The following is a 19,878-nucleotide window of genomic DNA, read 5'->3' as shown; positions in this document are numbered from 1 at the left end:
CCTAGGTGACTTCTGGGGTCAGATCATTACGAGGATACATCTCCTGTCTGTGTCTTCATTTCTGTCTGTCTCATTCTCATGATGCTGGCCCTTGGAACTCAGCCACATATTGTGAGGAAGCCCAGGGCATGTAGAGAGTCCACTGTGGGTGTGTCAGCCTACAGCTCCACTAAGGTCTCAGATGACAGCCAGCATCAACCGTCTGACATGTGTGAGTTAGCCTTCAGATAATTCCAGCCCCCAACTGATGCCAGTCCCCAGCTGATACTGTTCCTATCAAGCTTGGCCCAAATTGCGTATTTGAGAGCAAAATAAAGTTAATATTTTAAGCCCCCAACTTTAAGGGTAATTTTTATACCATCAAATTACTTAGTTTAACAGCTGTATTAAAAAAATTCATAGTTATAATTTATATACAGTGAAGTGCATTGATCTTAAGTGTACAGTTTGCTCAGTTTTGACAAATGCTTATGCTGGTATAACCCACCTCTTTTAACCCTTGTGAAGTAACATGGTAGACCAGAGTGAGCAAGAGGTAGGGTGTTAGGTGATGAGTTAAAAGAGGTTGACAGGGAGGGCGGGGCAAGATGGCAGACTGGTGAGCTGTATGTTTTAGTTACTCCTCCAGGAAAGTAGGTAGAAAGCCAGGAACTGCATGGACTGGACACCACAGAGCAATCTGACTTTGGGCATACTTCATACAACACTCATGAAAACGTGGAACTGCTGAGATCAGCAAAATCTGTAAGTTTTTGTGGCCAGGGGACCCGCACCCCTCCCTGCCAGGCTCAGTCCCGTGGGAGGAGGGGCCATCAGCGCTGGGAAGGAGAAGGGAGAACTGCAGTGGCAGCTCTTATCAGAAACTCATTCTACTGATCCAAACTCCAACCATAGATAGACTGAGACCAGACACCAGAGAATCTGAGAGCAGCCAGCCCAGCAGAGAGGAGACAGGCATAGAAAAAAACAGCACGAAAAACTCCAAAATTAAAAGCGGAGGATTTTTGGAGTTCTGGTGAACATAGAAAGGGGAAGGGCAGAGCTCAGGCCCTGAGGCTCATATGCAAATCCCGAAGAAAAGCTGATCTCTCTGCCCTGTGTACCTTTCCTTAATGGCCCTAATTGCTTTGTCTCTTAACATTTCAGTAACCCATTAGATCTGTGAGGAGGGCCCTTTTGTTTTTTTTTAATCCTTTTTTTTTAATCTAAAACAATTACTCTAAGAAGCCCAATACAGAAAGCTTCAAAGACTTGCAATTTGGGCAGGTCAAGTCAAGAGCAGAACTAAGAGAGCTCTGAGACAAAAGGCAATAATCCAGTGGCTGAGAAATTTCACTAAACACCACAACTTCCCAAGAAAAGGGGGGTGTCTGCTCACAGCCATTATCCTGGTGGACAGGAAACACTCCTGCCCATCGCCAGCCCCATAGCCCAAAGCTGTCCCACACAACCCAGTGTGATGGAAGTGCTTCAAATAACAGGCACACTCCACAAAACTGGGCGTGGACATTAACCTTCCCTGCAACCTCAGCTGATTGTCCCAGAGTTAGGAAGGTGGAGCAGTGTGAATTAACGAAGCCCCATTCAGCCATCATTTCAGCAGACTGGGAGCCTCCCTACACAGCCCAGCAGCCCAGAACCGCCCTGGGGGGACGGCACTCACCTGTGACATAGCACAGTCATCCCTCAACAGAGGACCAGGGGGTGCATGGCCTGGAAGAGGGACCCACTTACAAGTCTCAGGAGCCATACGCCAATACCAAGGACTTGTGGGTCAGTGGCAGAGACAAACTGTGGCAGGACTGAACTGAAGGATTAGACTATTGCAGCAGCTTTAAAACTCCAAGATCACCAGGGAGATTTGATTGTTAGAGCCACCCCCCCTCCCTGACTTCCCAGAAACACGCCCCATATACAGGGCGGGCAACACCAACTACACACGCAAGCTTGGTACACCAATTGGACCCCACAAGACTCACTCCCCCACTCACCACAAAGGCAAAGCAGGGGAGAACTGGCTTGTGGAGAACAGGTGGCTCATGGACGCCACCTGCTGGTTAGTTAGAGAAAGTGTACTCCACGAAGTTGTAGATCTGATAAATTAGAGATAAGGACTTTAATTGGTCTACAAATCCTAAAAGAACCCTATCAAGTTCAGCAAATGCCACGAGGCCAAAAACAACAGAAAATTATAAAGCATATGAAAAAACCAGACGATATGGATAACCCAAGCCCAAGCACCCAAATCAAAAGATCAGAAGAGACACAGCACCTAGAGCAGCTACTCAAAGAACTAAAGATGAACAATGAGACCATAGTACGGGATATAAAGGATATCAAGAAGACCCTAGAAGAGCATAAAGAAGACATTGCAAGACTAAATAAAAAAATAGATGATCTTATGGAAATTAAAGAAACTGTTGACCAAATTAAAAAGATTCTGGACATTCATAGTAGAAGACTAGAGGAAGTTGAACAACGAATCAGTGACCTGGAAGATGACACAATGGAAAATGAAAGCATGAAAGAAAGAATGGGGAAAAAAATTGAAAAAATCGAAACGGACCTCAGGGATATGATAGACAATATAAAACATCCGAATGTAAGACTTGTTGGTGTTCCAGAAGGGGTAGAAAAGGGTAAAGGTCTAGGAAGAGCATTCAAAGAAATTGTTGGGAAATACTTCCCAAATCTTCTAAACAACATAAATACACAAACCATAAATGCTCAGCGAACTCCAAATAGAATAAATCCAAATAAACCCACTCCGAGACATATTCTGATCACACTGTCAAACACGGAAGAGAAGGAGCAAGTTGTGAAAGCAGCAAGAGAAAAGCAATTCACCACATACAAAGGAAACAGCATAAGACTAAGTAGTGACTACTCAGCAGCCACCATGGAGGCGAGAAGGCAGTGGCATGATATATTTAAAATTCTGAGTGAGAAAAATTTCCAGCCAAGGATACTTTATCCAGCAAAGCTCTCCTTCAAATTTGAGGGAGAGCTTAAATTTTTCACAGACAAACAAATGCTGAGAGAATTTGCTAACAGGAGAACTGCCCTACTGGAGATACTAAAGGGAGCCCTACAGACAGAGAAACAAAGAAACGACAGAGAGACTTGGAGAAAGGTTCAGTACTAAAGGGATTCGGTATGGGTACAATAAAGGATATTAATAGAGAGAGGGGAAAAATATATATGACAAACATAAACCAAAGGAAGATGGCTGATTTAAGAAATGCCTTCACGTTTATAACGTTGAATGTAAATGGATTAAACTCCCCAATTAAAAGATACAGATTGGCAGAATGGATCAAAAAAAAAATGAACCATCAATATGTTGCATACAAGAGACTCATCTTAGACACAGGGACACAAAGAAATTGAAAGTGAAAGGATGGAAAAAATATTTCATGCAAGCTGCAGCTAAAAGAGAGCAGGTGTAGCAGTATTAATCTCAGATAAAATAGACTTTAAATGCAGGGATGTTTTGAGAGACAAAGAAGGCCACTACATACTAATAAAAGGGGCAATTCAACGAGAAGAAATAACAATCATAAATGTCTATGCACCCAATCAAGGTGCCACAAAATACATGAGAGAAACTCTGGCAAAACTGAAGGAAGCAATTGATGTTTCCACAATAATTGTGGGAGACTTCAACGCATCACTCTCTCTTATAGATAGATCAACCAGACAGAAGACCAATAAGGAAATTGAAAACCTAAACAATCTGATAAATGAACTAGATTTAACAGACATATACAGGACATTACATCCCAAATCACCAGGATACACATACTTTTCTAGTGCTCATGGAACTTTCTCCAGAGTAGATCATATGCTGGGACTTAAAACAAGCCTCAATAAATTTAAAAAGATTGAAATTATTAAAAGCACATTTTCTGACCACAATGGAATACAATTAGAAGTCAATAACCATCAGAGACTTAGAAAATTCACAAATCCCTGGAGGTTAAACAACACTGTGCCGGTTTGAATGTATTGTGTCCCCCAAATGCCATTATCTTTGTTATCTTGTGGGGAGGATGTTTTGTGCTGGTTGGATTTGCTTGGAATGTGCCTCACCCAGCTGTGGGAGATGATTTTGATGAGATGTTCCCATGGAGGCGTGGCCCCGCCCATTCAGGGTGGGCCTTGATCAGTAGAGCTATATAAATGAGCTGACTCAAAGAGAGGGAACTCACTGAGTGCAGCTGGGAGTGATGTTTTGAAGAGGAGCAAGCTTGCTAGAGAGGAACGTCTGGGGAGAAAGCTGTTTTGAGGCTGGAGCTTTGGAGCAGACGGCAGCTGCCTTCCTAGCTAGCAGAGGTTTTCCGGACGCCATTGGCCATCCTCCGGTGAAGGTACCCGATTGCTGAGGTGTTACCTTGAATGTTTTGTGGCCTTAAGACTGTAACTGTGTAGCGAAATAAACCCCTGTTTTATAAAAGCCTATCCATCTCTGGTGTTTTGCGTTGTGCAGCATTAGCAAACTAGAACAGATTTTGGTACCGAGAGTGGGGTGCTTTTCCTGCTGAGTTTGCAGATACCAAACATGTTGGAACGGCTTTTCAAATGGATAAGGGGAATATGCTGGAAGAATTGTGAGGAGCTTGATAGAAAAGGCAAAAACTGCTTTAAAGAGACTGTTTATGGAAATATGGAATCTAAAGATACTTCTGATGAGGACTTGAGCAGAAATGAGGAATGTGTTGTTGCAAACTGGAAGAAAGGTGATCCTTGTTTTAAAGTGGCAGAGAATTTGACAAAATTGAATCCTTGTGTCAAATGGAAGGAAGAATTTGAAAGTGACAACCTGGAATACTTAACTGAGGAGATCTCCAGACTACGTGTGGAGGATGTATCCTGGCTTCTCCTTGCAGCTTATAGTAAAATGCGAGCGGAAAGAGATAAACTTAGAACTGAACTCTTGGGTTCAAAGAGACCAGAAGCTGATGGCTTGGAAAATTATGAGCTTCCAGGGGGTGGAATCCCAGAAGGTACAGCCCAACATGAGGATGTAACCAAACACGGAACCCAGCTGCCATTTCAGTATAAGCCAGGATTGGAGATGGAATTATCCAGAAAGGATTTGTGGAAAGTCCTGTTGTCTAATGGCTTTGACCCGTGTGTGCTTCATGCAAAGCCAACAGAATTTTTGCGAGATCTTTATAGATTGAGCCATTGCCGGTCTGGACTGGAGGAGGCAGACAAGGAAAAAATTAAAGGAAAAATCTCTTCAAAGACAGAGCCATGGAGGTTGAGGTCTGGAGTCAGGAGGTCTCAGGCTGGGAGAGCAGAGCAGCCCACATGCATGGAAAGGGTGAGTTTGCCCTGGAGGTCGAGGGTGGGCTTTCCACCTAGATGCTCTGGAAGAGTTTTGCCACCTCAGGTCCCAAAGAGGGTGGAGCACATTTCCAGGGAATTGGGGAGAGCCTGGCTGCCACCCCACTGTTCTGAAGGGGTTGAGCGTGTGCCCTGGAGATGGAAGGGAATCCGGGAGCTGCCCCGATGTTTGAGGAGGGTGGGGCTGAGAAGGTTGTCTCCGCAATGTGTGGATATGTTGGAGCACTCACCCAAGCATTTGGAGAGAAAAGGGCTGCCACAAAGGCATTTAGGAAGCATTAGACTCTCGCTCTCTCAAGCCCCAAGGATGCAACATTGTTCTGTAAATGACTCTTGGACTTTGAAATCTAATGGAGTTTGTCCTCTGGGTTTTAGGAACTGTTTTGCTCCTGTTAACCCTGTTTTCCATACTGTTTTTCCTTATGGCAATGGAAATGTTTATCCTATGAATGTCTCTCCTTTGTATGTTGGGAGCACATAACTTGTTCTAAGTTCACAGATCCACAGCTGAAGAAAGATTATGCCTTGGGACTGGCCATGCCTATAATTGATTTTGATGGGATTTTGTGCTTAACTATTGTTACTGAAATGATTTAAGTTTTTTGTGATATTGTGATGGAATAGATGTATTTTGTATTTGGAAAGATAATGTCATTTTTGGGTCCAGGGGGTGGAATGTGCCGGTTTGAATATATTGTGTCCCCTAAATGCCATTATCTTTGTTATCTTGTGGGGAAGATGTTTTGTGCTGTTTGGATTTGCTTGGCATGTGCCTCACCCAGCTGTGGGAGATGATTTTGATGAGATGTTCCCATGGAGGCGTGGCCCTGCCCATTCAGGGTGGGCCTTGATCAGTGGAGCTATATAAATGGGCTGACTCAAGGAGAGGGAACTCACTGAGTGCAGCTGGGAGTGATGTTTTGAAGAGAGGCAAGCTTGCTAGAGAGGAACGTCCGGGGAGAAAGCCGTTTTGAGGCTGGAGCTTTGGAGCAGACGCCAGCTGCCTTCTTAGTGAGCAGAGGTTTTCCGGACGCCATTGGTCATCCTCCGGTGAAGGTACCCGATTGCTGATGTGTTACCTTGGACGTTTTGTGGCCTTAAGACTGTAGCTGTGTAGCAAAATAAACCCCTGTTTTATAAAAGCCTATCCATCTCTGGTGTTTTGCATTCTGCAGCATTAGCAAACTAGAACAAACACATTCCTAAACAATCCGTGGGTTAAAGAAGAAATAGCAAGAGAAATTGCCAAATATATAGAGACGAATGAAAATGAGAACACAACATACCAAAACCTATGGGATGCAGCAAAAGCAGTGCTAAGGGAGAAATTTATAGCACTAAACGCATATATTAAAAAGGAAGAAAGAGCCAAAATCAAAGAACTAATGGATCAACTGAAGACTAGAAAATGAACAGCAAACAAATCCTAAACCAAGTACAAGAAAAGAAATAACAAGGATTAAAGCAGAAATAAATGACATAGAGAACAAAAAAACAATAGAGAGGATAAATATCACCAAAAGTTGGTTCTTTGAGAAGATCAACAAGATTGACAAGCCCCTAGCTCGACTGACAAAATCAAAAAGAGAGAAGACCCATATAAACAAAATAATGAATGAAAAAGGTGACATAACTGCAGATCCTGAAGAAATTAAAAAAATTCTGAGAGGATACCCTGAACAACTGTATGGCAACAAACTGGAGAATGTAGAGGAAATGGACAATTTCCTGGAAACATATGAACAACCTAGACTGACCAGAGAAGAAATAGAAGACCTCAATCAACCCATCACAAGCAAAGAGATCCAATCAGTCATCAAAAATCTTCCCACAAATAAATGCCCAGGGCCAGATGGCTTCACAGGGGAATTCTACCAAACTTTCCAGAAAGAACTGACACCAATCTTACTGAAACTCTTTCAAAACATTAAAGAAAATGGAACACTACCTAACTGATTTTATGAAGCTAACATCAATCTAATACCAGAACCAGGCAAAGATGCTACAAAAAAGGAAAACTACCGGCCAATCTCCCTAATGAATATAGATGCAAAAATCCTCAACAAAATACTTGCAAATCGAATCCAAAGACTCATTAAAAAAATCATGCACCATGACCAAGTGGGGTTCATTCCAGGCATGCAAGGATGGTTCAACATAAGAAAATCAATCAATGTATTATAACACATTAACAAGTCAAAAGGGAAAAATCAATTGATCATCTCAATAGATGCTGAAAAAGCATTTGACAAAATCCAACATCCCTTTTTGATAAAAACACTTCAAAAGGTAGGAATTGAAGGAAACTTCCTCAATATGATAAAGAGCATATATGAAAAACCCACAGCCAGCACAGTACTCAATGGTGAGAGACTGAAAGCCTTCCCTCTAAGATCAGGAACAAGACAAGGATGCCCGCTGTCACCACTGTTATTCAACATTGTGCTGGAAGTGCCAGCCAAGGCAATCAGCAAGACAAAGAAATAAAAGGCAACCAAATTGGAAAGGAAGAAGTAAAACTGTCATTGTTTGCAGATGATATGGTCTTATATCTGGAAAACCCTGAGAAATCGACGATACAGCTACTAGAGCTAATAAACAAATTTAGCAAAGTAGCGGGATACAAGATTAATGCACGTAAGTCAGTAATGTTTCTATATGCTAGAAATGAACAAACTGAAGAGACACTCAAGAAATAGATACCATTTTCAATAGCAACTAAAAAAATCAAGTACCTAGAAAGAAACTTAACCAAAGATGTAAAAGACCTATACAAAGAAAACTACATAACTCTACTAAAAGAAATAGAAGGGGACCTTAAAAGATGGAAAAATATTCCGTGTTCATGGATAGGAAGGCTAAATGTCATTAAGATGTCAATTCTACCCAAACTCATCTACAGATACAATGCAATCCCAATCAAAATTCCAACATCCTACTTTGCAGGCTTGGAAAAGCTAGTTATCAAATTTATTTGGAAAGGGAAGATGCCTCAAATTGCTAAAGACACTCTAAAAAGAAAAATGAAGTGGGAGGACTTACACTCCCTAACTTTGAAGCTTATTATAAAGCCACAGTTGTCAAAACAGCATGGTACTGGCACAAAGATAGACATAGATCAATGGAATCGAATTGAGAATTCGGAGATAGACCCTCAGATCTATGGCCGACTGATCTTTGATAAGGCCCCCAAAGTCACTGAACTGAGTCATAATCGTCTTTTCAACAAATGGGGCTGGGAGAGTTGGATATCCATATCCAAAAGAATGAAAGAGGACCCCTACCTCACACCCTACACAAAAATTAACTCAAAATGGACCAAAGGTCTCAATATAAAAGAAAGTACCATAAAACTCCTAGAAGATAATGTAGGAAAACATCTTCAAGACCTTGTATTAGGTGGCCACTTCCTAGACTTTACACCCAAAGCACAAGCAACAAAAGAAAAAATAGATAAATGGGAACTCCTCAAGCTTAGAAGTTTTTGCACCTCAAAGGAATTTCTCAAAAAGGTCAGGAGACAGCCAACTCAATGGGAAAAAATTTTGGAAACCATGTATCTGACAAAAGACTGATATCTTGCATGTATAAAGAAATCCTACAACTCAATGACAATAGTACAGACAGCCCAATTATAAAATGGGCAAAAGATATGAAAAGACAGTTCTCTGAAGAGGAAATACAAATGGCCAAGAAACACATGAAAAAATGTTCAGCTTCACTAGGTATTAGAGAGATGCAAATTAAGACCACAATGAGATACCATCTAACACTGATTAGAATGGCTGCCATTAAACAAACAGGAAACTACAAATGCTGGAGGGGATGTGGAGAAATTGGAACTCTTGTTCATTGTTGGTGGGACTGTATAATGGTTCAGCCACTCTGGAAGTCAGTCTGGCAGTTCCTTAGAAAACTAGATATAGAGTTACCATTCGATCCAGCGATTGCACTTCTCGGTGTATACCCGGAAGATCGGAAAGCAGTGACACGAACAGATATCTGCACGCCAATGTTCATAGCAGCATTATTCACAATTGCCAAGAGATGGAAACAACCCAAATGTCCTTCAACAGATGAGTGGATAAATAAAATGTGGTATATACACACGATGGAATACTGCACGGCAGTAAAAAGGAACGATCTCGTGAAACATGACAACATGGATGAACCTTGAAGACATAATGCTGAGGGAAATAAGCCAGGCACAAAAAGAGAAATATTATATGCTACCACTAATGTGAACTTTGAAAAATGTAAAACAAATGGTTTATAATGTAGAATGTAGGGGAACTAGCAATAGAGAGCAAGTTAAGAAGGGGGAACAATAATCCAAGAAGAACAGATAAGCTATTTAACGTTCTGGGGATGCCCAGGAATGACTATGGTCTGTTAATTTCTGATGGTATAGTAGTAACAATTTCACAGAAATGTTGCTATATTAGGTAACTTTGTTGGGGTAAAGTAGGAACATGTTGGAAGTAAAGCAGTTAGGTTAGTTGTCTTTTTCTTACTCCTTTGTTATGGTCTCTTTGAAATGTTCTTTTATTGTATGTTTTTTTTTTTTTAATTTTTTTTTTCATACAATTGATTTAAAAAAAAAAAAAAAAAAAAGGGAAAAAATATGTAGAGCCCCCTTGAGGAGCCTGTGGAGAATGCAGGGGTATTGGCCTACCCCACCTCGATGGTTGCTAACATGATCACAGACATAGGGGACTGGTGGTTTGATGGGTTGAGCCCTCTACCATAGGTTTTACCCTTGGGAAGACGGTTGCTGCAAAGGAGAGGCTAGGCCTCCCTATAATTGTGCCTAAGAGCCTCCTCCCGAATGCCTCTTTGTTGCTCAGATGTGGCCCTCTCTCTCTAGCTAAGCCAACTTGAAAGGTGAAATCACTGCCCTCCCCGCTACGTGGGATCAGACACCCAGGGGAGTGAATCTCCCTGGCAACGTGGAATATGACTCCCGGGGAGGAATGTAGACCTGGCATCGTGGGACGGAGAACATCTTGACCAAAAGGGGCATGTGAAAGGAAATGAAATAAGCTTCAGTGGCAGAGAGATTCCAAAAGGAGCCGAGAGGTCACTCTGGTGGGCACTCTTACGCACAATTTAGACAACCCTTTTTAGGTTGTAAAGAATTGGGGTAGCTGGTGGTGGATACCTGAAACTATCAAACTACAACCCAGAACCCATGAATCTCGAAGACAGTTGTATAAAAATGTAGCTTATGAGGGGTGACAATGGGATTGGGAAAGCCATAAGGACCACACTCCACTTTGTCTAGTTTTTGGATGGATGAGTAGAAAAATAGGGGAAGGAAACAGACAAAGGTACCCAGTGTTCTTTTTTACTTCAATTGCTTGTTTTTACTTTAATTATTTTTCTTGTTATTTTTGTGTGTGTGCTAATGAAGGTGTCAGGGAGTGATTTAGGTGATGAATGTACAACTATGTAATGGTACTGTAAACAATCGAAAGTACGATTTGTTTTGTATGACTGCGTGGTCTGTGAATATATCTCAATAAAATGAAGATAAAAGAAATAAAAAAGAGGTTGACAGGACTTTGGTTATAATCTAAATTTAATGGAAAGCCACTGGATTGTTTCAGTAAGCTTTTTATGTTAGAGTAGTTTGAAATTTACAGAAAAGGTATAGTTTGTAGCAGGCCCATCCAGGACACCACATTACACTTAGTAATTATGTTTCCTTAGGTTCCTGTAGACTCTGAGGACATCCTCAGATTCCTCGTTTTTCATGACCTTGGGAGTTTTGAGGACAGGTCAGGTATTTTATAGAATGTACCTCGACTGGTTTTGTACGATGTTTTTCCCATGATTAGACTGGGTTATGGGTTATGGGTTCCACTGTTGAAGTGAACTGTGATCACCTGGCTGAGGTAGTGTTGTGAGGTTTCTCCACTGTGAAGTTTCTCTTTTTTACTCTCTTTCCACGTTATGCCCACTGGAAGAAGTTGCTCTCGGCAGTCCACACGTAGATGTGGACCGTTGTATGTTTTGAACAGAGGAATTAACTAACCTGACTGAGTTTTTAAGAAGATCTTGGTAGTTTGTGAAGGGTAAGAGTAGGATCGGGAGACCAGTTGGGCTGTGGTTGTGGTCACCCAGCCTACACACGGATAGCAGGAGTGGTTGTGGTAAGAAGGGGTCTTATTTTGGCTATGTATGAGGGTAGAGCCAATGTGACTTACTGATGGATTGAACATGATATGAAAGAAGGAGAAGAATCAAGGGAAAAACCTTCTCCTAGGTTTTCGGCCTAAGCAGCTGGGCAAATGTTGGGGGAAACTGAAAGGGGAGTGGTTTTTGGAGGGTGGGATGGGGTGGATAGTAAGGATTTTCTTTTGGCTGTGTTAAGTTTAAGATATGTATTAGGCTTTGAAATAGAAATGTTGAGTAGGCCATTGGGTACATAGTCCAGAGTTCAGGGTATTGGGTTCAAGATTCAGCTTGGAGGTTGTTCATTGTATCTTTTTAAGAATTCTGTTGTGCTTTCAGACTAAGAATTTGGTTTGTAGGCTGAGGAGCCTGTGGTATTTTTACTAGAATGGTGAGAAACATTAAAAAGCAAACGTAGTTTGTCTGAGAGCATTGTGAATAAAAACCAGGAGAATCAAACAAAGGTGGTTTTTTGAACAGCTTCGGTGGCTTCTCTGTAAATGACTTCTGGTCCCAGCGAATTATCGCCAATTGAGCAATGGAAAATTCAGAATTTGATTGGAAAGTCTTATAGCTATCAGGAAAAGAAATTGGACATTTAAATTTTCCTGTTGAGGAACTGTGTGCATGTATTTTTTGGGGCCTGCATGACAGCCAGTATACCACAGTATTAACTTTTTTTTTCTTAGAGGGAAACCAGTCAGGAGTGGGAGGTCTCTGAAGTAGCTGCGTTTTGATACAGCTGCCAGCTTTCATCTTTCCAGGCAGAGTGCTACTTCCTCAGAGCCTCTTCCTTCCACCTCTTGCTTGCACTCCTTTTCCTCTCTTCTAACTAATGGGGAATGACTTTGTTTTCCTGTCTTGGTTCTTCTTGTTTTGATCATGAAGACAGGAAGGCTGAAGGATTTATATTATTTGGCTCCTTAAATGGAATTTTTAAAGATATTTCACAGTTATAAATAAAATCTCATAACCTTTGACCAATACCACTGATAACTTAAACTTTACGTTGCTACTTAGAAATGCGTTCATTTTTATTCAGAAAATAGAATTTTAAGTTAATAATATTGAGGAATTTATGGCCCTTTTCCTTTCCCTTCCTTCTCAGTTTAGAGCTTTCTGTACTACTATATTGTCTCCTTTTCTGGGGAGTTGATTTTAAAAATCAGATTTTCAAGAGAATGTTTACAACCACCATGAACTTTAAGAGGATGATGAATTTTCTTAAGTTAACATAATTCTAATTTAAGAAAAATCTTTCCGGCTCCCTCTGTAGTTCTGTTAGGTCTCTTCCCAAAGAGAGCCACTTTTGGAATTTCGTTTTCATTATTACCTTGCTTTTCTTCATAGTTTTAACCACAAGTGTACATAACTTTAACAACATACTGTTTAGTTTTACTTTGTTTTGATTTTTGGTCTTTGTATAAATGATGCATTCTGCATGTTTTCTTCTGGGTCTTGCTTTTTTTTTAAATGCAATTTTATTGAGATGTATTCACACACCATATAGTCCATCCTAAGTGTACAATCAGTGGCTCCCAGTATCATCACATAGTTGTGCATTCATCACCACAGACAATTTCAGAACATTTTCATTACTCCAGGGAAAAAAAGGAGAAAAAGAAAAGAGAAAATCCAAAATATCCCATACTCCTTATCGCTCCCATCCAATGATGGGATCGATTCCCCAGCAATGGTGTGGTACATTTGTTACTGTTGATAAAAAAGATTAAGATATTACTGTTAGCTATAGTCCATAATTTGCAATAGGTGTTTTCTCCCCATATACCACTCTTATTAATTCCTTGTAATATTTTTGTACATTTGTTCTAGTTCATGGAGGAAATTTTTAATATTTGTACTGTTAATCATAGACATCGTCCACCACAAGATTTACTGAGTTATACAGTCCTGTGCTTTAACCTCTGGCTTTCCTTCTGGTGACGTATATGACTCTAAACTTCTCCTATCAGCCACATTCACACACCATTCAACACTGTTAATTATACTCACAATAATGTGATACCATCATCTCTATCCATTTCTGCTCATTTAAATTCAGCCTAGTTAAAAATTCTGCACATCTAAAGCAACTGCTTGACAATCTCTAGCCTCATTCTATTTCTTGGTAACCTATATTCTAGATTGTAGGTCTATGAGTTTACATAGTATAATTAGTTCATGTTAGTGAGATCATACAATATTTGTACTTTTCTGTCTGACTTAATTCATTCAACATAATGTCCTCAAGGTTCATCCATGTCATTGTGTACTTCAGGACTTCGTTCCTTCTTACTATGGAATAATATTCCATCGTATGTATCTACCACATTTTGTTTATCCATTCATTGGTTGATGGACACTTGGGTTGTTTCCATCTTTTGGCAATTGTGAATAATGCCTCTGTGAACACTGGTGTGCAAATGTCTGTTCGTGTCCCTGCTTTCATACCTTCTAGGTATATACTGAGTGGTGGGATTGCTGAATTGTAGGCCACCTCTATACCTGGCTTTCTGAGGAACCTCCAAACCATCTTCCACAGCGGCTGCACCATTTTACGTTCCCACCAGCAGTGAATGTGTGTTTCTATTTCTCTGTATCCTCTCCAACTGGGTCTTGCTTTTTAAATCAATGTTGTATTTGTGAGGTATATTTATATTGATAAATATAGTTGCAGTTCTTTCATTTTCACTTTTGTCTAGTATTCCATTGTGTGAATATGCTATAATTTATTTGTCTTTTCCTGTCCCAGGCTGTTTGAGTGGTTTCCCCTTTTTTATTATATAAGCTGCATTGCAGTGAATATTCTCGTTTACATATTCTTGTCACATATGCAAGGGTTTCTCTGAGGTTTAGCCACCAGAGAGTGGAATTAATGGCCACAGAGAATGTGTACCTTCAACTTTACAAACAATGCCAAATTGTTTTCCAAAGTGGTTATACCAGTATACATCCCCACTAGTAGTGTGATAGAATTCTCTTGTTCCACGTCTTCACCAACGTCTATTATTATCAAGTTGATAAAATTTTCCCAGTTTCTTGGATTTAAAAAGATATTTTGTGATTTTAATTTTTTATTTTTGTGAATACAATGAAATTAGTTTGTTTTCATATGGCTACTGGTCATTTATATTTCTCTTTGACGTTTGTTACCTTGACACTTTTGAAGATTGTAGGCCAGTTATTTTGTAGACTATTCCTTGATTTGTTTTTTCCTGGATATTTCTTCACAATTAAATTCAGATTATACATCTTTGGCAGGAATAGCACATAGTGATTCTGAATTTGTTTCATTGCATCCTATCAAGTGCTGCATGGTTTTGATTTATACCACTATTGACGATGTTTGCTTTGATCACATGATTAAGGAGGTGTTGTGAAATACAGTTTTGGTTCTGGTTGATACAGGGTACATTTACACGTTAGGTTTGGTGTGTAGCATTCCTTGAGGATAATGTTTTCCAAATGAGCAAGAAATGTTTTTGTGAGGCATAGTACAGCTTTGTCCAGACCTTGCCACTGGTCTTTGCTTGAATCACCTTTGCTTTAAAACAAAGCCTCTCTAAGCTAAATTGTATCTTTATTATAATCAAGTGTTTGCTACTAATAATGGTAGGTCATATTTTAGTGTTTTCATGTGCAGATGCTGTATTGAAATCCTTTCTTCCGTGGATTATCTCATTTAATTCCTTAAGCAAATTTCCTAAGGGGAAACATACTCAGGGCTCCCATTTAACAGAAGAGGTAATTGAGGTTTGGAGAAGTTAAGTAGTACGGAGGGCTTCATTCATTCATTAACTGTTGTGCTATATGTGCTCTCTCCAATGTTTAATTTATGCTCTTATTAAACAAAAAAGACCCAGGATCTAATTTTACTTGTATATAGATAGACCCTTAGAAAGTTTATCATTTAAATGAGGAAAGGAGTTTGCCATTAAATAACTTATTAAGACTCTCTTGAATGCAAATTACAGAAACCCCTTTCAAACTAGCTCGCATGGCTAGGAGCAGATGCACCAACAATATGAGCAGCTTTGACTCCGTCTCTCCTTTCTCTCTCTTCCTTTTTCTCCTCCCTAATAATGTTCCCCTTTTCATTTCTGATTTTTGTTATTTGTGTCCTCTCTCTTTTTCTTTGTCATTCTAGCTAATGTTTGTTAATTTTATTGATCTTTTCAAAGAACCAACTTCTGGTTTTGTTGATTCTCCTTGATTTTTTGTTTTCTGTTTCACTTCTCTCTGCTCTAATCTTTGCTGTTTCCTTCCTTCTGCTTGCTTTGGGTTTAGTTTGCTCTTCTTTTCCTAGTTCTTCCCATTTTAAGGTTAGGTCTCTAATTTGAAGTCTTCTTTTTAAAAGCACTTAGAACTATAAATATCCCTTTCACCACTGGCTTCACTGCATCCCATAAGTTTTGGTATGTTGCATTTTCATTTTCATTCACCTCAAGATATTTCATAATTTCACTTCTGATTTCCTCTTTAACCCATTGGTTGTTTAAGAGTATGCTGTTTAATTTTCACATATTTGTGAATTTTCCATTTCTCCCTCTGTTATTGATTTCTAGCTTCATTCCATTGTGGTCAGAGAATATACATTGTATGACTTCAGTATTTTTGAATTTGAGATTTGTTTTGTGATCTGACTTATAGTCTATCCTGGAGAATGATCCATGTGCCCTTGAGAGGAATGTGTATTCTGTTTTCGTTGGGTGCAGTGTCTGTAGTTTGTTAGGTATAGTTTGTTAGCATATCATTTAAGTCGTTTACCCTTCTGACTGTATGTTCTATACATTATTGAGAATGGTATGTTAAAGTCTCCTACTATTAAAGTAGAACTCTCAGTTTCTTTTTTCAAATCTGTCAGTATGTGCTTCATGTATTTTGGGGCTCTTCTGTTAAGTGCATATATATTTATAATTATTCCATCCCCCTGTTGAATTGTCCCTTTTATCAGTCTGTAATGACCATCTTTGCCTTTTGTAACTGTTTTTGACTGAAAGTTTATTTTATCCATAATTAGTATAGCCACCCCAGCTCTATTTTGGTTCCTATTTGCATGGTATGTATTTTTCCCATCCTTTCACCCTTTACCTACTTGAATCTTTGACGTTAAGGTGAGTCTCTTGCAGACAGAAATGATTGGGTCACTTTTTTTAATCCATTCTGCCATTATCTGCCTTTTGACTGGAGAGTTTAATCCATTTACATTTGAAATCACTACTGGTAATACAGAACTTTCTTCTGCCATTTTGCTATTTATTTAGCCTTTGTAGGTCTTAAACCTTTTTGTCTCTCATGTCTCTTGAAGCCTACTTTTATATTTCCTTTCTTGTGTGTACTATATTGACTACCTTCTAATTTCTATCAGGATATATTTCATCTGTTTTTCTTGTGGTTCTCTCAGTTTCTTGGATGTGCATACTCAAGTCTTTTGCTAAATTATTTCATTATTTTGACTATTCCTTTTACCCTTTTCTTTCTTCTCCTTCTGGGACTCCCATAATGTGTACATTGGTGTGCTTGACGGTGTCCTATAACTATTTTAGACAATTTTCACGTATAATATTTCTTTTTTCTTTCTACTCCCCAGCCTGACTCATTTTATATGTCTTTTCTTTAAGTTCACTAATTATTTCTTCTCCAATCTGCTCTTGAAACTCTCCTGCGCATTTTTCATTTCAGTTGTTGTGGTCTTCAACTCCAGTAGTTCTGTTTGGTTTCTTTTTTTTTTTTTTTATTTTTTTTATTTTTAATACTGCAATCTTTTAATGGGAGAAAACATATATTTTGAAATTCAACAAAGAATGTTATTAATTTATTAGTAAATAGGCTACATGAATTTATTTCAATTCATCATAAAAAGAATAATGGTACATTTTATTTATTTATAAAACTTTTTTTTTTTTAGTCATCATTTTATTGAGATATATTCACATACCACGCAGTCATACAAAACAAATTGTACTTTCGATTGTTTACAGTACCATTACATAGTTGTACATTCATCACCTAAATCAATCCCTGACACCTTCATTAGCACACACACAAAAATAACAAGAATAATAATTAGAGTGAAAAAGAGCAATTGAAGTAAAAAAGAACACTGGGTACCTTTGTCTGTTTGTTTGCTTCCCCTACTTTTCTACACATCCATCCATAAACTAGACAAAGTGGAGTTTGGTCCTTATGGCATTCCCAATCCCACTGTCACCCCTCATAAGCTACATTTTTATACAACTGTCTTCGAGATTCATGGGTTCTGGGTTGTAGTTTAATAGTTTCAGGTATCCACCACCAGCTACCCCAATTCTTTAGAACCTAAAAAAGGTTGTCTAAAGTGTGCGTAAGAGTGCCCACCAGAGTGATCTCTCGGCTCGTTTTGGAATCTCTCTGCCACTGAAGCTTATTTCATTTCCTTTCACATCCCCCTTTTGGTCAAGAAGATGTTCTCCATCCCACGATGCCGGGTCTACATTCCTCCCCGGGAGTCATATTCCACGTTGCCAGGGAGATTCACTTCCCTGGGTGTCTGATCCCACGTAGGGGGGAGGGCAGTGATTTCACCTTTCAAGTTGGCTTAGCCAGAGAGAGAGGGCCACATCTGAGCAACAAAGAGGCATTCAGGAGGAGACTCTTAGGCACAAATACAGGGAGGCCTAGCCTCTCCTTTGCAGCAACCGTCTTCCCAAGGGTAAAACTTGTGGTAGAGGGCTCAACCCATCAAACCACCAGTCCCCTATGTCTGTGGTGATGTTAGCAACCATGGAGGTGGGGTAGGCGAATACCCCTGCATTCTCCACAGGCTCCTCAAGGGGGCACTACATCTTTTTTTTTTCCTTGTTTTTCTTTTTTTTTTTTTTTTTTAACTTTCCCTTCTTTTTTAAATCAACTGTATGAAAAAAAAAGTTAAAAAGAAAACAAACATACAATAAAAGAACATTTCAAAGAGACCATAACAAGGGAGTAAGAAAAAGACAACTAACCTAAGATAACTGCTTAACTTCCAACATGTTCCTACTTTACCCCAAGAAAGTTACATAATACAGCAACATTTCAGTGAACTTGTTCCTACTACATCCATCAGAAATTAACAGACCATAGTCATTTCTGGGCATCCCCAGAACGTTAAATAGCTTATCTGTTCTTCTTGGATTATTGTTCCCCCTTCCTTAATTGCTCTCTACTGCTAGTTCCCCTACATTCTACATTATAAACCATTTGTTTTACATTTTTCAAAGTTCACATTAGTGGTAGCATATAATATTTCTCTTTTTGTGCCTGGCTTATTTCGCTCAGCATTATGTCTTCAAGGTTCATCCATGTTGTCATATGTTTCACGAGATCGTTCCTTCTTACTGCCGCGTAGTATTCCATCGTGTGTATATACCACATTTTATTTATCCACTCATCTGTTGAAGGACATTTGGGTTGTTTCCATCTCTTGGCAATTGTGAATAATGCTGCTATGAACATTGGCGTGCAGATATCTGTTCATGTCACTGTTTTCCGATCTTCCGGGTATATACCGAGAAGTGCAATCGCTGGATCGAATGGTAGCTCTATATCTAGTTTTCTAAGGAACTGCCAGACTGAATTCCAGAGTAGCTGAACGATTATACAGTCCCACCAACAATGAATAAGAGTTCCAATTTCTCCACATCCCCTCCAGCATTTGTAGTTTCCTGTTTGTTTAATGGCAGCCATTCTAACCGGTGTTAGATGGTATCTCATTGTGGTCTTAATTTGCATCTCTCTAATAGCTAGTGAAGCTGAACATTTTTTCATGTGTTTCTTGGCCATTTGTATTTCCTCTTCAGAGAACTGTCTTTTCATATCTTTTGCCCATTTTATAATTGGGCTGTCTGTACTATTGTCATTGAGTTGTAGGATTTCTTTGTATATGCAAGATATCAGTCTTTTGTCAGATACATGGTTTCCAAAAATTTTTTCCCATTGAGTTGGCTGCCTCTTTACCTTTTTGAGAAATTCCTTTGAGGTGCAGAAACTTCTAAGCTTGAGGAGTTCCCATTTATCTATTTTCTCTTTTGTTGCTTGTGCTTTGGGTGTAAAGTCTAGGAAGTGGCCTCCTAATACAAGGTCTTGAAGATGTTTTCCTACATTATCTTCTAGGAGTTTTATGGTACTTTCTTTTATATTGAGATCTTTGGTCCATTTTGAGTTAATTTTTGTGTAGGGGGTGAGGTAGGGGTCCTCTTTCATTCTTTTGGATATGGATATCCAACTCTCCCAGCCCCATTTGTTGAAAAGACCATTATGGCTCAGTTCGGTGACTTTGGGGGCCTTATCAAAGATCAATCGGCCATAGATCTGAGGGTCTATCTCTGAATT

General features: G+C 39.4%; 1 protein-coding gene across 12 annotated transcripts in view; it reads left to right on the top strand.

Annotated features, from left to right (window-relative positions):
- MBOAT2 (membrane bound O-acyltransferase domain containing 2) overlaps window positions 1-19,878 on the top strand; it is a 225,196-nt gene that overhangs the window by 43,005 nt on the left and 162,313 nt on the right. The window lies entirely within an intron of this gene.

The sequence above is a fragment of the Choloepus didactylus genome, chromosome 20 (genome assembly GCF_015220235.1).
Source record: "Choloepus didactylus isolate mChoDid1 chromosome 20, mChoDid1.pri, whole genome shotgun sequence".
Classification (NCBI taxonomy): domain Eukaryota; kingdom Metazoa; phylum Chordata; class Mammalia; order Pilosa; family Megalonychidae; genus Choloepus; species Choloepus didactylus.
The sequence above is the reverse complement of the archived record's forward strand: the minus strand, read 5'-3'. Positions and strand labels throughout refer to the sequence as shown.